Genomic DNA, 27,436 nt, shown 5'->3' with positions numbered 1-27,436 from the left:
GTAGAGGAGGACAGACAGAGTGATGTTAAGGTACAGTCATTCTGGTGAAAATCCAATCCATACTGTACAATGCTCCAACAAGTCCACCAAATGACCCTTTATATCAATGCCCTCACCTCTCCAAATAGCCGGGCCATTCGAGTGAAATGCTGTACAGGTAGAATGTTGTGTGACCAATCTCTGGGCACTGTTGCTGCTCTATTTGAACACAAAATAAAACAAATATCATATATATATATATATATATATATATATATTGTGATCAATTATTCCAACCAAATTATATATATATATATATATATATATATATATATATTATATATATATATTATATATATATTATATAATATTGGGTATAGTTTGGATTGTTATTATTACTTAATGTTTGTTTGTTTTCTTTTCTTTTTTTTAAAAATCTATTATCTCTCTTCCATAACTTCTTCAGTTTTTAGGGTAAAATAATTGCAAAGAAACTAAATGAATCCCCAGTGTCTCAAGTAATAGATCAGTATGTTTTGGTTATTACTTTTTGTTAAATTTAAGAAAAATAAAGTATTTTTCGTTCATTCTAAATTTTCAACTTTAAAAAAATCAACACTTTTCCTCGATAGCCACATTTTTAATGGGTTCGTACCATCACAAAAGCATTGTGCCCGTGTGTGTGTGTGCGCGCGTACATGAGGGCTGTACATCAGTGTGAATTAGCTTTCAGAGGGGGGTTATGCATCTTAATCTAATTAAGAACGAAGTGCCTGAATATAGATGAAGAATTATGAGCTTCAAATTGGGGGAGGGGGAGCTGCGTTTGATCAAGTCAAGTTGCCCAGCAACCAAAACCATTTATTTCAGACAAAAAAAAGAAAGAAGAAGAAGCCCTCTAAGCTTTTATAATCGGGTTGTCTGCATTAAAATGCAAAGGACGTTGGCAGACTGCACCTGAAGGATGGCAAAAATTAGTCAGGGTAAATTCTCAACTTACAGGTGAATTGCTGACCTTCTGCAGTAAGGGCCTGTCAAAATAAACCCTTAAACCCTGCAAATCAGCCCAAATAAGCTTTCAGATGCAGCTTGTAAAAAGGAAGTGAATAAAACCGAAGTGCATTTGCATACACTGTGTTTTTCTTCCCTCTGTTTGAGCATGCTCAAGCGTGTTTAAACACAGTTGTTATTAATTAAACTCAGTGTTGAATTTTACACTCAGATTTACTTGTTTAAATGAATCACTTTAAAATTAAACTCTGTTTAATTACAGACTGATAAAAAAAAAACAAAAAAGCATGTTGTGTAAAAACTACATCTATTTTGCCACAATCATCATGAAAAAATATTTAAAATAGTTTTTTGATGTATTATTTTGTGAAATAATCATAATCTTTTTTATTTCTTAAAAATCCATATATTTGACAAACATTAACTTATAGAAGTACTCTCTTTGGCTCCTCTAATCGAGACACGAAAGCTGGGCATTGAAGTGCTCCTGCTGTAATCTCTGGCACCCTCCCCTCTTTTGTTTTCCTAATTGCCACCACCCTTTTTTGTTAGAGGGCATTCTTATAAGTGCATCAATCTGAGCTGGAGAGGACTGAAGGCTTCCTGTGGACTTCCTGTGGACTTCGACAAAAAGCCCTGTCAGGTAGATCAGCCATTAGTCACCAGTCTACATTGTCTCTGACAAATCTGACGTTTAAAGTAGACGCGTAATTCCAAAGCACTCTCTGTGCAGAACAAATTGCAAACATTTTATTCCGGAAACATCATAAATGTTGGCTGGAACAGAAAACATATTGATGGAAAAATAATTATTTAGATCTTTACCCAGTTAAATTTGATTACAACAAACAAATAGTAATTGACATTATAGCATTTTTTTTTTAAGTTAAATGTAATTACTGCCATTTTTTAAAATTTAGTTCTGCTATGATTTAAAGAAGATTTTTTGGTATTTCATCTTGTGACATAAAGTCACCTTCATTTTTGATCCGGTCATGCAACAAGAGCAACAACAACAACAATAATAATGCTAATAATAATAATAATATTAATAATATTAATAATAAAAAATAAATAAATTGGAAAAAATATTTATAGATCCTCATTCTTGTCTTTTTAACTGTGTATCTGAACAGTACAGTAACTGTACTTATTCCTACGACTTCAGTGTAATGTGTAGTAAACAGTGCCACACAGCCCTGATTAAATAATGCCCTCTTGTGGTCTTTGTATGAGGACTACTGAGGGGAAGTAAAATTAGAAATTAATATAATCAGCACTAGAAATAATACACTTTTATGCATTTGTTCATTTGCTTTAATTTCCACACACACCCAGTACTTGCATCACATTTCCACTCATGTTGTTACATCCACGTCCCATTTTAATTGTGTTTCTTGCGAGTGTCATTTAAAAGAAACCCCCAAACACACAAACGCTCACACACATAAACTCGCTCACTCTTTTTTTTTTTTTTTCCTAATGATTTGAGTTACTCTTTCTTTTCACTAGATGGGGTAAGAGCATCATTTAATAGACCATTAAGCCTAGCAAACGTTGCCCCACTGCACCTTTGCAAACAACGATATCATGATAAAACTCTTCTTTAATGATTTTTTATAGAAATCCAAAGTCTAAAATGGTGTCACCTTTGCAGGTTTTGCTTAAAGTACTGAACTTTCTTCCCTTTGGGCCATAAGCAGCACTTACCAAAGTGCCTCAGATGCAAAGAAAAATCGGAATATCACAAAATGTACAAAATATTGGAATACTGGTTCATACTGAAATATCAGTTCTGCTTTGCTTCTCCAAAGCATTTTGCAAACTGGATATAGAGATGATTTGCAAAGCTTCTGCTGCAGTCTGGGCAGAGCTACTCTGAATATTTGCAGTGTTTGTTTTTAACAGAATAACTCTCAGAAAAACACATCTTCCTGCTGTACAATATTTTTGAATCTATTTTAGATTTCATTTCATTCTTTTTCTCATATATTCAGTCTCTCAAAATTGTGTTTCTCTGCAACTCATAAAGTTTTCTCTCTGTCCTCCTTCTTTATCAGCACCCTCCCACCCTCGCTTCATACATTCATTTCAGAGTACCATTAGCTCATGCTTGTGTTAGGGCCGCTGTTGTTCATCCCAGCCCAGCTCCTCAGTGTGTTTGAATTGGCATACGAAAGAGAAGGGGCGAGCTTAACCGCCAGAACTGTGAGACTCTGTGGAGATGACAAGTAGCTCCTTGATTAACCCATAGGCTGGTTCAGCAGACCCACACTTTGCCTGTGTTCTTTATTCATTTCCCTTGTCCCTTTCTTTCAGAAAGAGACCCAATAGGGCCCAGCAGGTGAATGTAAAGAAACGTGAGAGGACTCCCCTCTGATCAGCCTTTCAGACCCAGACAATGGGCCAGCCCACCTCTTGTACTGCTGCATTAAAACCCTGATTAAAGCTCTTCCTGTTAGCGATTGATTGAGGATGCAAAACTAAAACCAACAAAAACCCGCACTGCTGAGGCCTGATAATGACTGGGCCCCACCTACAAAGCACAGGCTTCAAATGATTAGTGGGGTTTTGTTTTCTTAGTAGGTGTGAGAGTGTGTGTGCGTGTGAGTGAGTGTGTGTGTTAGAGAAAAAGAGAGAAGGGTTAGGGAGGAGAGGTTGCCTAACCATACCAGGAGGTCTTCAGGCTGATAGTTGTAATTAATCAACGGGCTTTCTAAGAAAAGACAACAAAACTTTCTTTCTTTCTGTAGTGTCTGTAGACGTGCACATTGGGATTGTGTATGCATATCCGTAAATGTGTATGTCAACACAGTAAAAGGAGATGATTAAAAAAAAATGTTTCTTTGGCTTAAAATCTATTAAATAGAGATATAGGATTGCATACACCTTTAATGTGTTTGAAATATATATATTATAAAGTGCAGTGGAGTTTTTTTTTTTAAATGCTTAACATTACTTCAAGTGATTAATTTGTGTTAAATTGGGGTTGTTTTCCTTTAATAAAAGAATAAAACTGTATCCCAAATATGCCTTTAGCCTGTGCAAACTTTCACACACTTATCATAATCAGGCTTTCGACTGAAGATTTTTAAACGCTCACGCTCGTCATTGTTATGTAAACAGCCTTTTTTGCATGTTAATCCTTTTACGAGAGAACATTAGCGAGGTGCATGACGACATGGGAAATGATTTGTGGAGAAGACGCTGAGAAGGCTTTAACAATATGCGTGTGTGTGCATCTAGAGGGAAAAAAAAAGGGGGGGGGGTCTTCTTGAACCCATAAATATTGCATTTCTTTGTTTGATGGATGTTTGACACATTTTCATGCTTCCTTAACAAATTCCACTGTCATATTTTTCCTTTTGTCAGTCATCTTCCAAACAGCAGATCCTGACAATTATCCCAGAGAAACTCCTGATCAAAACCACCTTATTCTCTCTGCTGCTCAGCTCCGTCACACACTGATTCCGCATCACTCTTTTCCTTCCCGCACACAGTCTTTATTTGATTCCAGATATGTGTACTCCACCACTCATCTGCTCAAATGCAAAAAAAATTGCATTTATAAAGCGTCCGTGTCATGTATATTTCACAGATTTTGTAATGTCTATTTGTCGATGCATCTGAGTTATTACAGTGTTGCAGCGCAGTGATTGTCATAAAGGTTTCGTTCTTAGTACTGTAGCAAAGCAGCTCATTCACAGATCCGACACTGAAGGGAATTTCATGAAATTAAGGCTTTTGTTAACGATGGACGTGGCGGCAAAATAATGGTAGTGATGGCTGGAAGAGGTGAATCTTTTTTCTTTCTTTTTTCTTTTTTGCTGGTTATTTTTGCTTTTGAGCTTTGTCCCAACAGCAGTTTTAGATGTGTGAATTAAGTGAACGATACTGCTGAAGATGTCAAATTGATCAAATAGGAGCGATGCATAATTAATCAAATTGCAAGCTAATATTTATTCATTAATATTTTCAGTCTGTGCAGTTTTTTTTGTTTTTTTTTCAAATAACTGCATGTTAATTTTGCAATATTCCGTTTAAAAATGCGTTCAAAGACTGGAAACTACCAGAAAAAACATCACACAAACATTCCTGGAGTCTCTGAGTAGCAGGAAGGCAAAAAATAGAGACAGACAGGTAGAGGAAGGCACTGAGGAGGCCCTCAGGCTGCTGTGAGGGTCCTGGACAGATTGGCTTTGGGGCTCCACAACGATCCTCACATCCCACACATTTATCAGTGCAGGGTTACTGTACCACATAGTGCCTGCACTTACACTGTATGCTCATGCAAACACACACACACGTTTAGACCCAGACGTACGCCTACGCCTGCTGTAAGCCTTATAGCCTTTTTAACTTCTTATGTACACCTCTTCCTCCCACTCTACTGTTATTAGCCTCACGCAATCACAATACCTGACTCCACCTCCTGGCATGTATATGAGTCAGAACAATATGCAACTCAGTTATTTTCACGAGCCGTAGTTAGGCCATGCGTACAGTTTCGCCACTGAAAAATCAAAGGAATCGAACTGGGAAAAGACACTAGTACAAAATAAGGAATTAGCATGGCGAAGAAGCACATGGTGTGCTATGTTTTTAAACACAGTTGTAGGAGTTTTGCTTTTATTCTTGCAAAACCTATTCCCAAGTCCTGAGACTTATGTGTAGACTATGCTTTTTTTAGTTTTATATGAGACATATGTGGCCTCAGGCTTATGAAATTAAACTTAAACTTCTAACTGGGAGTCTGTATTTCTTTCACCTGGTGCACCACTTTGTGCTTCAGAAACGTTTTGCTTTTCAATGTTAGTCGTCCTTGCAGGCAGTGGGACAAGCAGGGTTTGTTGATATCTGCACGAAGCTATGAAATACAGGTCTTGTGTTCCACTTCTGTACTGCATTCACCCTGGTGATTTATTATAGAGAGAACATGACATTAATCTCTCCCTAGAATTCTACTTTTCACGAGAATTTGCTGCCAGTCACAAACGAAAGTCCATGTAATGAGTAACATATGGATTAAAAATGAAAGGATTGTGCTGTGAAAAAGGGGAAAAAAGTAATTTTGATATACACATACATTATTTAATTGCTCTGATTTATTTGTTTTTCTGGATAAGTCTGATAATCAGTGTTATGACAAACTCTTACGATGACTGTATTTCCAGGTCCTACGGTAAGCACAAGACTGGCAAAGACTGGCAGTATCGACACAACCCCTGTCCTCAGCCTCAACCCCCACCCTTGTCCTTGCCCCCACCAACCCACCCTTAACAAACTGTAGTCCTCCACAGCACAAACAGAAGCACGTTGTCACGCACTCGACCCCCCGTGACAGCACTGGGTCACGGAAGCCGATGATGGGCTGTGTGTACCATCAAACACACATGTCATTGTGAAGGGCTGCCAGATTGTCAGTAACTCTTTTCATCCAACCCTAAAATATCTCAGTCCAACTCCGGCTCCTCACACACACACACGCACACACACACACACACACACACGCACACTCAGACAGATTGGCTCGGTATCCCAGCCTGCCTGACCCTGGTGGATGTGGATCAGTGCAGAGGCACTGACAACTCTGTCTCTGGCATGCCAACACGCCTGGTGTCGATGAAGTGATGCTTTGAATTAGAAGTGCGTTTGATGCTAAAGAGGAGCTAACCTGATTTGACTGGCTAACGTGATTTGAGTGAGCTCAGACAAAGATAAAGAGCTACGGTGTGTGGAGAAAAATGGATCCCTGCCAGCCCGATCTGCTTATTCAGTCGATAATGGACACAAATGCAGCCAAATGAACCCAAAGGTTCAGCGCAGAGCTAATCTAAAATGCTAACAGTTGGCCTTGCATTGCACACTATTGCAGGTTTTATCACTATGGTTATCTAATAGCCTCTGCTAACTGCTCTTGAGCATTACAAGCATTTAATGTGGCTATCATTGACAGGGTCATTAAGTGTTATCTGATGTGATTGTTATTCACTAAAGGGAGGCATTAAAATGTGAACACATTATGTCTGTGTGTTTCCTAGCGATGATTGGAATTTTATATTTTTTGTGTCGATGTCCATCCCTCTTACTGTATTTGTTTAGCTTTGAATACATTCACAGATAAAATGTTTTTTTCTCGCCGGCGCTGTGGTTAATTTTGTTGTGAGAAGAGCTTTTGATGAGCAAGTCCAGGCTTCTGGGGGTGTTCTCAGAGGTGTCAGAGTGCCAGAAATGGTGAGACACAAAGTGTAGAAGCGTTGATTGGGCTGAGGTGGGTGCATTTGGAGATCTAGGGGGAAAAAAATCTGACTATTAGGATGCCCATTTGGATCTGTGATTTTTTTTGTTACAGAGACTTTCCCTGTAGCATCGAAGGAAAAAGCAGACTTTTTTTGCTTTATATGTAAAGAAGGTACAGTCCCCCACTCCATAAGGAATACAGAATGATTGTACAGAACAAAGCTTCCCCTCATGTTTAAGGTCAAATCCTTGCTTTCTGTCTAATGAAAAAGCAAGCAAACAAACCCTCATATAGAGATAACCGTATAATGAAGAACAGTTTTGCCTCCAAACATTCTGCATATTATCAGCTGTAACATCTGTGATATACTCACTGCTGTCACACTTGTCAGCATTCGTTGTGGATCTCTGTGGGGTCAGAGGTCACAGGTGGTCTCAGCAGGGAGGGCAAACCAAAGCTGGGCCTTCTTGTGCTTTTCACAGAAATGCCTTCATGATCTCCGAACGAGGGGCCTTGCTCCTGAAGGCCAACCCCTGTTGGCCCTCTAATCCTGTCTAAATGAACCGGGAAGATGGCTTCTCTGCTCTCTCTCTCTGACCTTTGGGTCCTTCAACACCTCCCAGTATGTGAGAGGATTAGTAAAGCAGGCCTCTAGCATCCCTGCTGTCTCAGTGTAGAGCTGACCCACAACCCTGTGGCCAGGTGGAGCTGTGCAGTGGGTGGATACCGAGGACTGAATTAGCCTCTCTCTTCCTCCCTAAATGAGGTGTCTTGAGGGGCGCCAGGTAAGACAAGTCGCAAGGGGTCGGCAAACCCCTGTGGTCTTACACAAAAAAGAGGCAGAAGATCACCTGCCGCTTTCCAGATCAAATGAGGGCTTAAATAGGGGGTTCTTCTCTTGTCAAATCTCTCTCCATGAATACTCAGGAAGACCAGAGACTACTGTATAGCCTCCCCCAGTCTTGGCCTCCTGTAGACCCAAGACCCTGTTGACTGCTAACACCCCTGTACTTCACCCAGGTCCCCTCACAGTAGCCATCAAGCTCTTAATTCCTACTCTCAGCCCATCACTAAGTACTCTGTGCATAATGGACCTATAATCAACCCCTGTCCAATGGAGCCTTTTCTCTCAGCATGTCTGCACTCATGTTGAGCTTGCATGTCGAGTTGCAATGAGATGCTAATTAGACTTCATATCTACAGGGCTAATCTGTGTGTTCACATTCAGGTGCTTTTAATCCACTCCATAGCCGAGCAGCTTGCTAATTTGCAGGTAGTATTACCATATACTGGTCAAGGGAAAAGGGTAAGATTATTTTATTTGATGAAATATGATGTAGAGATGTTTGAAGGTAGCTGCTGGGATACATTTAAAGGAGTAATTTCTAAGCCTATGCACAATATGTTCTACTACTTTATGGTTAATGGTTAGATCCTGCTCCTGCTACCAAATAACCTCATCAACCTGCACTGTATGACAGGGTAAGTGAGAGGTGGGGCGATCTAGGTGCCTAACACAATGCCCCTTGTCAGTCAGCCTCATTCCTGGGGGTGAAGAGGGGAGAGGGAGGGTGCAACAGAGGCAGCCACAGGCCCTTTGGTCTCTGCGATTGGCCTTAATCCGCCAGCTAATAAGTTCAGAGAGGAGCCATATGCTGCGGTGCAATGTGTGGGGAGGGGAGTGTTGCCTCATGTTACTTACACCAGGCCGGCGCTTTCCTAGGTACCGCCCTCCCACGGTCTGTGCCTTTGTACTGGGGGATCAGCCCTCTCCACGCTGTGAATGGTCCGAATTGATTAAACCCCACCGTATAATTGTCAGCAAATCCTAGCGAATCATTTCCCATCCATTTGAAAAGTACAATGTGCATTTCTCTTTTTCTCCTCGCTTCTTTTTCTTCCTCACCATCCCCACCCCTCAACGTCCTTCCCCTCCTGTTTTTCTTCTTCTTCTTTTTTTTTTTGTAAGGTCTCCAGTTTGTCCCTGCATGCCACTCTTGGTCCCCCGTGCATGAGAGGGAAAGCAGAAGCTGTTGGAGGAAGAGGATGAGAGAAAGCAGGGTGAGGAGGCATAGGGTATGCTTGGTTGGACAGCTGGCCATAGATGAAAGTGGGCAAAGGGGACACGAGTTTTAATCTGTGGCCTAGGCCAAAGAGTAGAGTGCTTATCTGAAACCTTACCTGCCTAGGCGCAGCCATGGAAGAGCAAGGTCACAGTAGGTCAAAGTCAGGCTGTCAAGATTTTAAGGAAGCAAAAGAAACGGAGCAACTTAACTGTGGGCATATTTTGCTGCTAAATTTAAAGCGACTTTTAGATGAGTTCAGTGTAGAATGACCTTTTATGTAAGTGTGACTTTTACCACAGATTAAAAATCAAATGGTTTATTTTGTATACCTTTATGAGACCTTTTCAATATTTCATATATTTACATTTTTTTTCTTTAATTTGGTTGCAGTTGCATTATTAATCTCTAAAGTAGAAACAATGAGCCTGTGATACTTCCCTTCATTAATTCATCCATGTCTTCAACAGCCTTTTATTGATCTAAGAAAGCTCTAGACATTGAGTCATGACCGTCTGACTCCACCATTTAACCTTTAACCTCAGCTATGGGCCAAAGCATTTCACAGTTTACGGAAACTAGTAATCATTTCTTTCTTTGCCCGTTTTTCAGCTGGCCTCACCGACGCTTGAAAAACTTTTTTTTTTATTTCTAACCACCCTGTGTCAATGTGCTGTGTCTCACATTCTGATATAAACAAGATCTCTTGGAGATCCTCATCACGTATGGGATCATATGCATGAAAACAGTCCCTGTCACAAATCCTGTAACCTGACATTGATCTTCAGCTTTGATCCTTGGCTTTCATTACTAGCTGAAGGGCGTTGTTTGTGAGAGCGATCTTCATGTAAAGTGCTCATAAACGATCACAGGCCATGCAGGCAGATTTATGATCATGGGGGTTAAAAGGAGCTGCGGGACAATGCAGTGTCTCATCTATGCTCATAAGCTGCGTAGGTTCTGAGTTTGAATGCTGTCACGGTGGTGGTGCGGACACTGATGGCTGAGATGACGAGAAGGCAGGAATGAGGTGGAAAGTGCAGGAAGTTTTCGTAGATGCGTTTGATGGATAACACAACCGACTCATTGCTAATTCAAATAAAAAGTACAGTGAAAAATGTGCATTAAGATGCTAATTCTGAATGTAGCTAGTGGTCAGGAAATGTTGGCCTCTTATTTCCATGCATAACTGTTAGCCTTGCTATCCTTGAAGAAAGAAGATAATCCTCAAAGGTTGTCCCTCTAAAGACCCTATCACGAGAGTTAATTATTGTTTCCCACTCATAGTTCTGCAGTGAAAATGACTGCCCTCTTGCCAAATTGCTTCCACACTGCTTTCCATCATAGTCCTTTGAGTTAACTGGTGCTGGACTGGGGATTCCTTGGTTTAACTGCTTTAGTTGCTAGAAGACTCAGTGTATTTGCTTGTACTGTAACATGACAGTCCACCAAGGTTGCTTGTACATCTGACTGTTATTAAGCATGGACATGTGCAACTGCTGTTATGATACAGGTGCGCACAGCACTAATGCATATAAGTGCATCTGTGGCTACCACCACTTGACTATTTGATATCATTTGTTTTGCTTTTTTGGTCCTAATTATTGACTGAAAATTACCATTTCATTGTGAAACTTATCCTAAACCTAACCTCACTAAACCCCATGCCGGTATTTATTTGAGCCCTAATCCTAACCTATCCTTAACTTGTCAGGCCCAAGTTTTCAATGATGTCCATTAACTAGCCTGGGAGTTCATCAGCAGGCGTCTCCTGGGAATGAGGTTATAGTGTCTAGTTTGCGAACTCTGACCTCTAGTGACCATAGTGGTCTAACCCGCACATGTGCTCCTGCAACAATGCGGTCACCAATAGAACCACGTCAAGGGTCTTAAGCAAACAGATTAGGCCCGTTGTCTGTAAATAGGATGACCAGCTGCCTCACTGCCCATCACGATAATTACGTGACCCGTGAAAAAGAAAACACAAGTACTAGTTTATTGGGGACTGAAGAGGTACTGTCATTTAAAGGAATTACTTGGTAAGATGTTAATGTAAGGTGGGGTGGGGGAGATTTTAACAATCTTGTTAAAAAAAAATCGAGAGCGCAAATCTAAAATTTTTACAATTTTTAAAGCTCAACAATTGAAGCAATGTGAAATGTTTTACGCAAACCAATAACAGTGGCACTTAAAAGAATTTAAATGGTGTGAGCTTTGTGGCACGACGACAAAGAAACACCATTCTCACCAGCAACACTTTGCAAGGGGGTCTGGGTTTTTCATTTTCTCCTTAACCCCCACTGCACAGCAATTTGTCCCCTACCATTACACAGTAACCACCCTGCCTGTGTCCACCCAGTAACTCCGGCCCTTTCAAACCAAAATCTTTGAGGGCAAGTGCGGCTGACCATACCCTCACTTGACCTTCTTTGACCATATGGAGAGAGGCAGTGGCTAGATTGAGAAGACACTGTTGAAAGGTCAGAGGTTAAATGACCAGGACTGTTTACAAGGAGTTCAAACATCAGGCTCATGTAAATTTTTTTGTCCTCAGCCTGTTAATGACTCCAGTGACCCCAGTTAAAGACTACAGTGCGTTTCCAGTGTTATATTTAAACAATACTGAACCAGTGATTGCAGTAAAGTATAAACATATTCAGCAGCAGTTTGTAAATACAAACGTGATGCAAGAAAAGAATATACTAATAAGCAGCCACCAGTTAAGACTTAAGTCCATCACACCTTGGCTTCTATACATTTTCTCACACGGGTTATGAATCTGATTAGCGTAGGGTTTTCTTTTCTTTGGAGACCCTCTGTTTACATAAAGAGGCCCAGTGGGACCAGCCCCTGAGGTCAGGGGGTCGAACCTCGGTTGTCAGAGAGCCTTGTGACATTTCTTTCCCACGTTTCCTGGCAGCCATTGTCCATGGAGCAGCCCTCCTCCCCCCCACACCATTAACGTTTGGCCCTGGGAGGTAGTGTGGCGTGAGAGGGAGGCCTAGGGGCGTTGGACCCTCAGCGGGTCCCTGGGAAACGGGCGTAACCAGGCGGGGCTGAGACGAGCGGGGACAGCATGGGGTCATTTTCCGGCTTGCTGCCCCTCTAAAGGGCTTTGGAGCACAGTATTGCAGTATTGGCCCCAAGAGGAGTGTTGGTGTGGAAGACTGTATAAAGGGCTTTGTTTGTGCGTGTGTGTGCGTATGTGTGTGTGTGTGAGAGAGAAAGAGGGAGAAAATGTGTGGGTGACTCCACACCTCAGCAGGTATGTATGAATATCACAATGAATATTTTACATGACGGCAATAAATTCTTGTCTTTTGATGATATTATCGGCTAATTATATTATTGGGTAAGGAAGATCAATGATGTCACAGGGCTTTTACGTAGCTTTGGCCAGTGCAGGAAAAAAGTGTGTAAAGATTTGAAAATGATGAATCAGCAATGGTAGAAACCAGCATCGAAGGTTTGGGATTGTCTACAAATCCTAAATTATTTTAATATTCTTTATGTGAGAATTTCAGAGCTTGCCAGCATTGAGAAAAGAATAAGAAAGGATGGCTTTACATAACACGGATGCACACATGACTAGCGCTGAGAGCAAAGGTAGGAGCAGCTGAGGGTCTTGAGGGAGAGTCACTCGGATGGTGTCACGTCTCTTCCTCCTTTTTTCCTCTTGAATGCGTGGTTAAGAATGGCAGCCGTTTTGTTTTTTATAAACGAAAACTAAACTAAAATTTAAAAATATATATTTTACATTGTTTTAGGTCATCGCCAGAGAATATTATGAATGTGGAGAAAAATTCTGTTCTGTTATTTCTTCTCGTTTCTACAACGTTTGCTTGTTACGTTCATCACAACTCCATTTAGTCCATTTAATTCACGATTGTTTTCTTCCTAACAAAGACTAATGGTGCACATACATATTGCTCAAGGTTGACGGAGGAGAGGAAGAGAACAGGTAAAGATTGGAATTTTTACACATGAAGAAAAAGCGAATAGCACAGTTTGTTTGACTCCAGCAGACCATGCCGGTTCCTGAATGCTATATATAAAAGTTTCAATAAAATGTCCATTCATCCCATTGTGAGTTTACCTGGGCTGAACGTATTACCAGTAGCATATCAGCCACAAGAACTGGCCTGATAGAATCTCTCCACTCTTCCAAATCGGAGACAAAACATTGCAATCTAGTGGCTGATTGCAGCTATTTTCTTGCTGCTCTCTTTAGCAGAATTGTTTCCTGGCCCCTTTCGAATTGAGTTTATCAGGTGCTGAACAATGGAATCGCGCTGGTTTATCAGGTGTTAAACAACTGAATAGAACATCGCAGAAAAGGTCACAACTTCTCGCAAACTCAAAACCAAACTTTGTTTCATTTTCATTGCGGGATGAGGCCACAAAACCTTTTGATATGAAAAAAAAGAAGAAGTCCTGGCTGCTTTGGATGCACTACAGTATTTCTTGTTGAGCAGTCCTGATGCGTGGGAGGGTGCCATTTTATTTTCAGATGTATTTATTCATGGATCTGACATTTTAAACAACCTCTGTGTGCCTGCAGAGTTACAAACCAAGCTAATTTGCTATCATATTCCATACGTTTAAAGCTCTATCACATCCCATAGGCTGTGAGATCTGAAGACTATTCACTAGCCGTCTTTCTCGCTTCGCCTCCCGCACTCCCAAAGCCTGAACCTGAACTTGGGAGTGCAGGCAGAGATTTATATGCATGCCCCTCCTTTGATGGCAGGGTAAATATTCACACAGACAGCCAAGGTGCCCCCTTCATTACCCATGTGCTGTGTGTTTGCCCACCAGTTAAATTCTTAAGGGGATTGTTTGGGGAGATGAATGGGGCCAAAGTGCTGAAGGACGTATCGGAGTTCAGCAAACAAAACATCCTCCGATTGGCTCAGCAGCAGCAGCTTGGTCCAGTGGGCAAAGTTGGCTGCGCGGGGGGTGGAGGTGGGGTGAGGGGGTGGGGTTAAGGGGAGGGTGGGGGGTGGGGGGACGAGCCGTTCTACGGTTTCGCCTGTCAATTAAGGCTGCTGTGAATGGCTAGGAGGTGGAGAGCTCCAGGCTGCGCTTGCCATCTCCTTGGTCCTGTTGGATCTGTGGAGATAGCTGAGGTGCCGTTCACCTCAAATAGGAAAACCACTGTCAATATTCATCTATTTAATAACCCTGCATGTGCTCACGGTGCCTTTTGAAGACTGTGGGGTCTGCATTTCCCTTTGATGTACCTTCATTGTCAGACCCTCTATCTCAAATCTTCGAAGATGGAATTGGTGACATTTTCTCTTTTTTCATTCATTCAATCCAACCTCAAAGGTTTCCTGCAGTATTTCTCTTGTCCAAGATGCTTTGTTGTATAGGGGGAGGGCATTCAAGTTGGCTGTAGTTCCTCAGTAGGATTTCTATCCCTGGGTAATGGAAGACCAGGAGATTTAGACAAGGATGGCACTGACTAAAATATACAGGGCTATATATACACACACAGAGATATATATATATATTTACATCTGCTATGACTGAAGCACAGATTGCACTATATTGCTATAATTCTGAGTTTTTTTCCTCTGAAGTGAAAAACACAAAGATGCACTGGTGCACGTATCTGTATACACACATGCATCCACTCGGACACACAACTCAGTGTCACAATAACACCAATACCACATTGTAGCCCAGGTGAGGCCAGCACTGTCAGTAGAAAATAATGAATATTACACATTTTAGGCCCCTATTCCAGGAACTGTACTGAGTGTTAGGGCTCACTAATTAATCTGTTTGGCTTCATTATTTTCATTATTTGATATTGTTTTTTATGTACGGTAGTAGCTGTCAGGGCTTGACAAAGGTACTGACTTTTCCTAGAGGTCTTCAGCATCCTGATCCTCGAGTCCAGGAATTCTACCAAGGGTGACTGCTAAACGACGAGTTTGCTAAGTCATCTGTTTGGTTTTATTACAACATGAAAATCAATCCAAAGGCACTGCAATTCAGTCCAATCCAGTTTTTTTCCCCTCATAACACCAATTCATGAAAACCAGTGTGCTTCTTTAAAAAAACACACACAGCTGAAAACACATCTATTTAGACAGACGTTTGGATAATGTTCTTGTGAATTATGGTGTTTCTGTGTGATGTATTTTTAATACCCTTGTAAAACACTCTGTAATAGATTCTTGTCTTAAAAAGTTTTAGTTACGTACGTACTTACTTACCTTATCCTGTAAGGTAAAGACTACACAATATTGAAGGATAACCCCAACAATCAGATAAAGCACGTAATTATATACATATATTGATTTGAGAGCTCATCATAGAGAAACAGCCAGACTTTTGTTTGTTGGCAAATGTTTCATTTCAATATATGGAGCTTTCACTATAAAAATAGCATAAATATATTTATATATAAAATATATGGTATATGGTTTAATATAAAGCACTGAAATGTTATAACGATAACCACATCACACTAGGATGAAGCGGATGAATTAAAAGAACAATGCTTGGTTATGCTTTATCGGTTTCTCTGTTATAGTAGCAAAATGTGTGTAAGTGTAGTGGAGACACAATTTTCATGTATGTAATGTATATTTTTGTTCTTTAAAATTTAGTAGATGTAACACTTGGTTTGTGGTGATGGCTGCTACACTGCAGTAATGCGAACACATTTACTGGGATACTAAGAACCCTCAAATGATTATGTTATGATATATGATACACAGGTGCATCAAACTTACTTTTAAATGAATGCATAATCACTTACCTTTCTTTTAATTCAATGAGCTAAAAATAGACATTCAAATTTAATGAACCACGTGTAAAATAGGCTGAAATATTTTTATTTTTCAATATTATGTCTTATTACATGTTCATAACAGAGCATAGTGGCTCTACACAAAGTATAAAACCTTCAAATAAACTAAACAAATATATTATATTGTTGTTGTTTGTTTTTTTATGTAAACAATTTATCAAGATCTACAAATGTGTTTAACTTTACATACATTTTGGTACATATGTAGTGAAGCTATATTCATCTCACAGTGAATGTCTTGTATCTTATTGAAAAATCGTAACTATTAATAGCTTCACTGCAATTTTCGCGCTTACAAAGCCAGGCGGTAGGCCAGTTCTGGCCACTGGGTCACATGTTTGACACCCTTAATGTAAAGTCTATGTATAGAGTCCCAGTGAAATGAATATCATAGCTGTTTCCTCACGACAGAATATCTTTCGAGGTTTGTCTGGAGAAGGACACAACTGTGGAGCCGGCGCTCCTGAGCGTGCAGCTGCAATGTCTAACAACTTCCTCCGTTTCTCATATTCAGCTAATTTGAGTTTTCACATCTCTCCGTGGTGCTGTGCGCTCTATACATCTTCACCCACCATCCCCTCACATTTTCACTCCGTGCACTCTCACTCTGGAGGACCTATACACTCTCAGATAAGAGCAAATGAAGTCTCGTCTGCACAATTTGAAGCGCTGCTTTGTAGCTGAAAGTGAAATGGCAGCACCGCTCCTCTCTGCTCCTCTCCGTCTGGTAAAATAAGGGCCCTCTCGTTAAAAGCACTTTACCTGTGCTCCCTCTATGGATCATTATTCTCATTAAACAGATTTGGGGTTACATTCAAATCACAATTACTCCGAGCACTAACTGTTAATGGGCACAAGGGTTGAAAGAGTAAGAGAAATGTTTCTGACATTTCTTTTTATATCTCTCTTTGAGCGTGGAAGAGAACACATCAAAAGGTGCAAGGTGAGGCATAAACTCACCTAAACCAGGATGAGGATTCATTTCAAAGATGTGCAATATTGAACTGTACCTGAAATCACAGCCAAGGAATTTAATCTTTACGCTGGATTTTAATCTTTCCCTCCGCTGGGGACAGTTTCTTACATAATGAGTATGTGTTTAAAATGTAGAAATGAGTTTTCTCTCCTGGCTCGAGTTACTAACTAGTGCACATTTTTTGACCCGATTTGACCTTTCGGTACTTAGTGAAAGTTTTTTTTCTCTTTACAATATATAGCCCACATTACTCTGCTTCTGCGCGGTTGTGTGTGATTGTCTGAGGAGTGTTGTATATGTACCAGATAGTTGAGAACACCCCCCTGGGCCCTCCTGCACAATGCCAAGAAAAGTGCAGGCAAGATACTTTCATCTGTTCACCACCAAACTCCTGCTGGGTGTGTGTGTGTGAATGTATGTGTGAGTTTGTGGTGTGTCTCTGAGCTGTAAAGGAGGCAGATATGTCACCTTGGGCACTGCAACACAGGGAGGAAACTACTTTTTTTTCCTCTTCTTGCATTACAGATACAGTAACTAGTCCTAATTTGGTACTTGATATACAGCTTTCACAATATTTAAGTAAGTCTCTGAACTTTGTATCAAGTGTTCCTCAAATACAACCCTTTTAAAAGTCGCACACTCACTTCTTCCTGTGAGAATTCCTTTTTTTATTTAGTAACCTGCAGACTGCCTCAGGAAAAGAGTCTCATATGAAGTGTCATTGATGACCAAAAGAAATCAAAATGTGGATGCGCCTTACGATAGATGTGTGTGTGCCTGTGTGTGTGTTTTAAAAAATTAGAATATGCAGTAAGTACACAATTTAGCAATTTGTGCACATTGGTGAGCATTTATGTGGCTTCACTTCACTGCTACTATGTTGCATGTTTGTGTGTGTGTGTGTGTTTGTGTGTGCGCGTGCTTTTGCAGTATGTGTGAGGGCCTCTCCTGGTGACTGCCTAGGGCAATAGCACAGGATGTAATCCCGTGTATGCCTCCAGTCTCTTAGCTGCCTGCGTAGATGTGGAGGAACGTTTTAGCCCCTGCAGTGTGCCGTAGGGCAAAAGTGCTCACCCTCCCGTACTGCTAACAGACAGCAGCTGTTGCAGCACCGACACACTTTCTTCTTCACTCTCTCTCTCTCTCTCTCTATTTCTGTCTGTGTGGCACAGTTCGATTTGCAGCAATGAGAGATGGCTTAAGGAGGGAGAAATTGACTTTTGACAGCCATTATGTTAAAGTATACACACTTCCACAAATTTGTATCAGTATCCGGAGGTGAAGAGCACTCTTCTGCCTGAAAATCAAATCATCTACTTAATGTATAGCCTTATCTTGATTGGCAGTCGGTTGTGCAAAAGCGGAGAAATACAGTGGGTAAAACATACTGATAGAGAAGCCAAATGTCACGCAGACATCCTCGGCGCTCAATCCAGGCCCCGCAAGTGACAAATGACTTCGGCCCAACATGAAAAGCTTTGTTCGGTATGTGCATGAAAATGCATCACTTAAAATAATCAGCAAGGGAGATTGTCCAAAGTTCCGCTGTATTCTTAACAAAGCAGAAACAGATTTTTGATGTGCGCTCGGCTGCTGGGTACTAGTGTGTCTCCAACTTTTAAAAGTGACAAAAAGCAGTTAGAGCCGTAAATGTTAGAACATGGGCACACTGTACTGAAACGCTGGTCTTGATCTGTAACACATTATTATTATCTTTAATATAAATTCCGTATTATTATTCCTGAATTATGTAATTTAACAAATACTTTAATAACAGTCATGCTTGTGTAATTATCCAGGTGTAGCTGATGGTGTCGACCTCAGATGTCAAACATAAAGCCCACTTTGATCTAAGTGGGCCAAATGAGTGAAACTCCACATTTACAGCACGTTTCAGTTTTTCTACATGATAAATGTGTAAAATTACAGAACATGTTTTGGTGCACTTTGTCCCATATTTATAAAGCATAAAGTTTTTTTTTCCTTTTGTTAAAACTGAAATTTCTATAGTAGACTGTAAAACAAATTTTAAGTATGTAGTATGAATAGATATGGGCAAGATCTTTATCAGCAGGAAAAGCTGTTAAACTTATAACAATAGAGTTAAAAAATTTAGGCCCTCCTTCATGTTTTCCAAATCTTTTCAACAGGCTGGACTGGAATCTTTGTCAGGCTCCTTCTAGCCCCTGGGCCTTATGTTTGACACCCCTGGTGCAGACAGAAGAACTTCCCCTGTTTACATTGTCAAAATAGCTTTTAGTGTTTGCTCTGAAACCTGTTAAAGGCTAAATCTAAAGTTCCTGTGTCATTACCCTTAACTAACAGGTTCAGCTTTATCACGGCCTGACCTCCCGTGGCGCTTGTCAGTGATGACGTTCACGAAAGAAGGCTGGAGGAGTGACAGGTGGTCCTCGTGATAACTATCCATCCGCCACCTTCTGTCTCACTATGGTGCGACCCTGTGTCACTGATCTCATCTCTGATGTCTGCGGTTGCATCAGAACGCGGTGAAAAGAAGGATCAAGAGGTGTCATGATCGATAGGTCAGAATGAGAACGTGCTGAAAGGTCAGCGCTAATTGATTCCCACATTATTGCGCTGCACCCTCTGTGCTGCTGCGTCTTGTTGAGTGTTGCGGGATATCAGAACCCCTGTGTATTTTTAATAACATCAACCGATCCTAATTATTCGCTCTGCTCTGGCAGAAGAGGCCGGCCGTGACATTTTCTTCATCTGCGCGCGATGTGTTATCTTATCTGCACAGCCCTCGCAAACTCTGACCTGTCTCTCTCTGTGACTGTTCCTTGTTAGGAGGAAAGTCTGCTTGCCCCCCTGCTGCATGTAACCTCTGCCATGCAACCATCATTAGTGACTGATAGTGGGTGTACGCGGTTGCTGCGCGGCGCTCCGACCAGCCTTCTTGAACTCCAGGAGGCTATCGTGGAGCTTTGTGGGGTCCAAATCTTGAATCTTAGACCGCTCGGCCGAGAGCAATCCTGGCAAGACGTTCACCTGTGCTCTCGGCTCTTCATGGGAAGAGGATGGGGCCAAATCTGATTTTCACCTCTGTCTAGGCTGGTGTGAAGCTCTGATGGAGTTTTGACTTGTCTGAGAAGTGTAGTGACATGAGCGGATGAAATGGATGTTAGTGGTAAGCTTAAATAGAGTACCGTGTCTTATTTAGCACAGTCATTGTCTATTTAAGACATGAGTGATTGGGGAGTGTTGTCTCCCATGGCAAACTTTTCCTTTTAATCTGGCAAAGGCCAAAAAAAGAAAAAACCCAGACTATAAATTAGTCGGAGTGGACCTCTAAAAAACAAACAAACAAAACAGCCCCCCACACGCAATACTAGCTTAACCAACTGAAAACCAGGTACAGGCAACTACACAGCTCCTTTTGACCCTCTAAGCCCGTTTTGTCCAGCACTACTTCTCTGAAATAGCATTAGCATAAATCTCCAGCCCATAGAGGTAATGATGGCGTGAAATTATGGCTGCCTCAGCAGACCTTATTCCCCTCTCTGCACTCCCTCCCTCTGGGTCCAAGGCCTCAGCCTTCGACTGAGACTGTCTCCCAAGCCTTCTTTCTCTCCATCCCCTCTCCCTCTCTTCTTCTTTGCCTTCCAGTTCCATTCAAAGGGAATGTGTAACTGAATTTGAAATTGAGTGCCCTTCTTTCAAGGACCACGGCTAATGAGACGTTTTGCCTTGAAATCCAGACTGGATGAGGGAGACCCTGATGGGCAAGGCCTGGAGATGATAGCCACCTTGTATGTCAGGTGTAAGGCTGTCCGGATCTCTCACCACTGTGAAGGGGAAAGGTGATTCTATAGGAGTGAGAAATAAGGATAAGCCTTCGTAGAATGAGCACTCTTCTCTGGGTCACCTGGGCTGCCATTGTGAATCCAAGAGCCAACCTGAAATAATATGCCCCTGTGATCTGCATCAATGTGCAAAGAGAAGACTGACACCGGCCAGGCCTCCCCCTTTTGCATACATATATTAGAAGCCCATAAGGGTCTGTAGAGACATAGGAGGTGAGGTGACAATTAGACCAAGATGGAAGAAAGTACACTGTAGTGGGTCTGAGTGAGTGAGATGAGGAACGATGCAGGACGGAAAGATGTAGGAGAAAGAGATGGAAAAGGGGGACGGACCCATAGAAACAGGTACACTTGACAGTTTGCGGTCTCGGGATCATCCAAGAGACTCTGCATGGGTGCGATGATGAAAGGAATCGGGAGCTTTGCGTCCTAGGAGTTCACCCTTTAATCAGGGGCCCAGAGGAGAGAACCTTGCAGCCTGGGGGCCCCTGAACGCTGCTAGCAACTGTCATGCTAATGAAAGAGGCTCAGGGTGTGAATGGAGAGGCTAGCTTGTTACCAGTGTGCTAATTAATGCATGTGTCAGGGCTGTGTGTGTGTGTTCATGTACGGGTTTTATGCATTTTAATGAGGTGTCTGTGTACGTGTGAGAGTGTGCATGCTTGTTGGGATGAGTGGGATTCGAATCGTGGAGTGAGACGGATGTGCGACCAGGTTTAAAAATAGGGGCTCAAGAGTGCAGAATACAGCAGATGCATCTAGAAACAGGATGGAGATAATTTGTTGGGTATTATGTGAAATCAAGACGCAAGTCTGCCAGCAACATCATCTTACTGCTCTGTTAAAAGATCGTTTTGAATTTTAATTGAAAGCACACACAATGGAATCAGATAACAGCCTGTAATTAATACATTACAGTAGTTTTATCTATTAAACTACAGATTCTTCTTCAGCTGCCGTCTGCTCTGTCTCCATCACTACTGTGGAAACAATCCTGTCTGATTTACTTTCTCGTGGCTGGCTACATCACACTGGCTTCTGTTGATCGGCGCTTTTGTGTCTGCCAAGTCTCAGACTATATGACTAATAATTATCTTTGGAGATGTGTGAAGGGTCTCATTCCAGACAACCCTTTCTGTCTATACCCCACGTTCCCACGGATGAATAGCTGGGGCTGGGTGGGTGGGTGGGGGAACTTGTGGATGGCCACAGGCAAAGCATATGGCCTTAGGCCGCAGCATTGTCTGAGCTTGTTTGGGAACGACTAAAAGAAACTGCATTGTTGCACGTGTCACCCAGACAAGACGTAGGGGCGTGTGTCAAGGACAAAGAGAAAGCCATCGAAGTCTGTGACCTTTTAATTTGCTGGTGGCCTCTCCCACAGACCACGGTACCGGCCATACATGCCCCCATTCTGTGATTGGGAACTCGATCAATGTCGCCGGTATCGACAAGGGACTCAGTTTGACGCAAACTGATGCAATCATGGTGGCAAATGCACGTGCTGAGGTTTCTTGTAAAATTCTTTATTCAACACGTATGAACTATATCATTTCCACAATCAGAGCACAGACGAATTAGGTTCAGTCTTAAACGTTTCGAGGTTAGGGCCTCTGAGAGACTTGCTTATTTTGCCTGAAATGTGAAATTCTCATCTGTGAAGAATTAGAATTATTTTCCAGGGCATCAAAACTAATATCTCCGGAGATGTAACCCAGTGCGGAGGTGATACACTAACGAATTATGAGCTACTTTTCCTTCATCAGTCAGCTCGCGCGCAATTTTAAACAGCCTGTTTCTACATGCTCAGCAGACAAAAAAGAGAAAAGTTTTTCTTTGGATTAAACAGCAAAACGAAAACACGTGAAATTTGCTTTAATTTAAAAAAAAATACCCTTTATGTTTTTGGTTTGTTTTTTTTCTCGCAATTTTCAAGTGAGACGTACCGTTCTGATTAACAAAACGTTCACACGTTCCATAGGTCACTGTCCAGCTTCAGGAGTGCCAGTTACACTCGAGGTGCCTATATTGTGTTCCACTAGTGCTGCCTCTCATATTCCACCCTACCCCCAACCTTGTCTGCCCTGTAAAGTGCCATTATAAAAATGTCAAGGGGTCCCTCTTTCTCGTCCTGCCTGTCAAAATCATGTGCTATTATGCAAATCAGTGTGTGAACATACATTCTCTGAGATTTACACAGGCTATATGGGCTACGGGCAAGAGTGAATTCAGATGATTGCAGACTTAATCATAGAAATACAAAATGCACATGTACATTTATGAACACGTGAACATTTTACACTGCCCCTTGGAAACATTATCATTGTGTTACATGTATTATTTAAGCAGCATCCCATGTTTTTCCCTTTCTCTTTATATAAAAGGTCATTAATGTAACGTTCATGATTTCTAAGCAGAAAATGAAAGCAGATTTTGAAAAAAACAACAACATATGGATCAAAGAGGCTCATAGAAATCTAAAACTTTTTAATATCAGTATTTGAAGCAAATAACTTCATGGGGGAAAAAAATCGGTTTAGTTTTAATTCCTATTGAACTCGGATAAATTCCCAAATTCCACTATATTCTTCATCTCGAGAGGATTTTCATTCACTGATACATTTTATTGAAATGGTTCAATGGCGGTAGGCCCTTACATTGGGTTTAAAGCAATTTTTCTCAGTGGCTGTTAGAAGTGCACATGAGATTTTTATCCTTTTACATTTCTTAACTCTTTCCCTTTTTAAATGCCTGTGTTTGAATTGCAGTGTCAGGGGTAGTTTTGTGGTTCTGCAGAAATGGAAGTAGTGTATGTGAGAAAAGAGGAGGAAAGGGATGTAAAAAGATAGAAATATGTAATTTTTTATTTTTTTTTTCTGGAAAGTGTCAATGTACCTAAGATAGAGGTCAAAGCTATAATGTACCCATTTGGAGGTTGAATCATTAAAGCCATTTACTATGGCTTTCATTGCATTGCTTCTTAAGTAATGATGGAGGTCTTCCTATTGAGAACGAGTGAAAAGAGCTATGTGTATCCTTCTGCTGCACCTGCCCTATATGGAGTGTTATATTAAAGAAAATCAAGAAAGGATAGATAACTTCACCTCTCTGTGACACATCAGGGTATCCATTAGCTGCAGGAGAGCACGGGAGAGAAAAGGAGAGCGAAACAGAGAGCGGGCCTTCTGTTTTGACAGCCATAGACCGGAATATCGCTCCATTGTTTGTTTCTCAGAGACAAGGAGTCATGGATGTGGTTTGAGTGACAGTGAGTGTGATGTACGCTGACGCGCAGAGCTGATTCACATTTCCTCTAATTGCTCCACATTGCCCGATCTTGGCACACATGTAGAGCATGGTAAGAGGCGCCTCTTTTTAGGTTGAAACGGGGAATGCTGTGATTTGGCATACAAAGAGAAAAGGAGGCACAGGGGGTAAGAAGAAGAGCAGGAGGAGGAGGTGGAGAAGGGCTGGAAGAGGAGAGCGCTCTATTATTCCTGATAGACTACTCTGAAGGACAGAAAGGTGATGGCCTTGTTTGTACAACTCTGTGGCATAATAATGTCCTGCGTTAAATCTCTGGCCAGTTAAGGCGTAGATGTGGTGTGGGTGCGTTAGATGTATGACATAAGGCACATTTGACCAATCAAGTGTCACCGAGGCAAGCCAGTTTTGTGGAAATAAACCAAATGGAGAAACAAAGAAGGGGACGTGAAGGGTACAAAATAGTGGCAGACATGGCGTCACTTTTGATTCATGGTGTGCTGAAGAGCATTGAGATTGGAGGAAATCCTTGCGGGGGGGGGGGGCTCTATCCTTGCTGATGCTATTTTAATTAAATAGTTGCTAGGTTACACATTGCAGAACGACAGAGGTGGGTGGTGTGGCACAGGCGCCTGGGCAAGGGTGTGTGCACGCGTGAATATTCGTGTATGATGGAACATGTCCCTCAACAAAGAAAGCACATCCCTTTTTTTCCCCACACCCAATCTATAATAAGGATTTCAAATGTGAGACATATTGACATGAAATACAGTGAGAGCGATTTTACGCTCTCTAAAACTCTCTCCAGCTCTCTCGCTCACTCTCCCCATATTCGTCTGTCTTTTTCATTTTTTTCCTCTCGCAGATCAGAGGACGGGGGGAAGCCCCCTTTCATCTCTGTGACAGCGCTTTTCACCTCCACTGGTGACTGGTGCTCCTATTGCACACTGGGATGCCAGACAGAGCAGAATGCCACAGGCCCGTGCGCCCTGGCAACCGTTCCTGCTTTAGATGCCCCCCTCGCTCCACAGCGTACTCTGGGAATACGCGCACCCTCCTCCAGCCTCCTTTAGCCGTCCACTCCGAGCCTTCCTCCACAACCTCCAGACAGGTCACTGATGGATGGAGTAGGAGAGCGCAGAGAGCCCCTTGATGTTGGAAATAAATCTGATAGGCCCGGATGGATAAGGCCAAGCATTATATTTCTCATTGGCCTCACGCTGAAGTGTGTACATGTGGAGCGGTTTGTCCTATTTTACTACACCATTTTCTTTACTTTTAACACCCTCCCTCATCTGCGCCCCAGCCCTTCCTTTCTTCTCCTCTATGGCAGCAGAGATAATGCCATAATTTACAGCTATGCATTGTAGAAGATGAATGATAGTTGCTTTTCTTGCTTAATATGCATTCACCACTACCAGATAATAGTCTTTTTGTAGGAATAATAAAAGAAATACCCTCAAATTTTTTTTTGCATTTTTATGTTATATCCCTTCTCCATAATGTGCTAAAAGTGATGTATAATTTTCAATCTTTCATTAGAAACAAAATTGATAATGATGAAAGTGTGCTAGATTTTTCTATAGCTTTTCTTCTTTTTTCATGTTCTTAAGTGAAATATTGCGCGAGGGGGGGAAAGTTCGCTTTTCTTTTTCTCCCATAGGTAGTCTCTTGAGTGTATATGCAGCCTGCTTAAGAACAGTGGGAGAAAACCACACACACACACACACACAAATAATTTTGCAGACATCTTTTTGCAAAAACATCTAGTCTTGATGCATATACAGCATAAATATGTATTCCATGTCTCCCTCACAAACAGCAATTTCTCTTGTAAATTCACACTTCCATGTCTTCTCAGCAGACTGTGTGGTAAAGGAGGCTGGAGCTTCAGTGTGTGTTTGTGTGTGCGTGAAAAGAGGCTGGGTTCCAGTGTCCAGGGCCCGGTTTCCCTTGGGAGCACTCTAAAATACTCCACTGACCTTCCTATCTCCTTCAAATGCAGGTCATGGCAAGGGGTCAGAGGTCACTTGGAGCAACAGGATGTCAGCGTGTGATCTCCGTGCAAACAGGTTCAAATTCGCTCCCCGAACACGGTGGGGCTTTGATTTTCCTTTTTTTGGGCAGGGGGGTTAAAAATGTATGAAAATGACCTAGTTTGTGGTTATTCGGTCAGTGAGTTTTGCAGAAAATAGGTGACACGGTAGTAAATATACAAAACCTTTCTCCTTTTTATATTAGAGACATACAGCGACAGCCAAGATATTACTGTTGAAATATCCTTTCAATATTAGACAATATATCACCAAGTCAACACCACAAAGTATTCTCTGATTGTGAATAGTTTCGACACCCTCCCACCCCCCCCACCTCGACGACTACACATCGACTGCATGTTTATGAATCTTAACAGATCCATGAGGAAACCTGCAGAAGCCACTCATTGCATTTCTGCTAATTGACCGGCTTAAAATAAATTTCTCGCTTTTACCCGGAGCAATGTTCAGTATTTGCAGCCTTCATTCAAATCAGTCTCAGTTCCTGAAAACAGCGCGCAGCCACATTGTCTTAATTAGGAACATAGGCTGGCTTTACAGCAATGTGTGGGAGGACCTGGAGGTTGAAGTGCTCCGTGAATGCAATGTGCATCATCATCCTAATAAAATATAACTCCGAAAATTAACTCTGTTCGACCTGAGGCACGCAAAACAACAGGGTCCACTGAGCTAAAGTGATGCAGGTTTTAGTGGCGTGTGCGAGTCTACGCGTGCGGACGTGTGTATGTGTGTGTGTGTTTATATAAATGCATTTGTGAATGCTCAACCACAAAGGGAGCAATTATGTAAAAAAATCAAATGTTTGTTACTATATTACTTCCTTTATTGGAGTAGAAGGGAGAAAATCGCCAAGAAGAAAGTGTGATGCATACTTGCAGCTGCTTTGTCCTAGTTCGAGCGCCACATTTGCCAAAGTGCATCAGAGTGTCAGCAACTCAAAGATGAAAAATAGATGAAGACAATAGTGCATTTCTCACAATTTTCCTAATAAAGTGTCAATCAAAAAGCTGCATGAATGACACTAATATCATATGATGCAGCATTCCATATCAAAGATATCACCACTGCTCATCCCTCCCCCTGCACCCCACCATCCTTCCCCAGCCTCCCTTTTGCTCAATCTGAGGCCTGTCCTCCCTTCGTATTATCACCATCATCATTCGGACATGAAAGGAGAGAAACAAGTGCCGCA

General features: G+C 41.7%; 1 long non-coding RNA gene across 1 annotated transcript in view; it reads left to right on the top strand.

The window, feature by feature from the left end:
• LOC102303214 overlaps window positions 1-27,436 on the top strand; it is a 34,594-nt gene that overhangs the window by 3,260 nt on the left and 3,898 nt on the right. The window contains exon 2 of the long non-coding RNA XR_001336333.2: window positions 25,053-26,259. This is a non-coding gene — a long non-coding RNA (uncharacterized LOC102303214). The remainder of the gene's footprint in view (window positions 1-25,052; window positions 26,260-27,436) is intronic.

This window comes from Haplochromis burtoni, unplaced genomic scaffold (genome assembly GCF_018398535.1).
Source record: "Haplochromis burtoni strain Fernald_Lab_line unplaced genomic scaffold, NCSU_Asbu1 Contig_63, whole genome shotgun sequence".
Taxonomy (NCBI): Eukaryota; Metazoa; Chordata; class Actinopteri; order Cichliformes; family Cichlidae; genus Haplochromis; species Haplochromis burtoni.
This window is presented reverse-complemented; position numbering and strand designations above follow the sequence as displayed.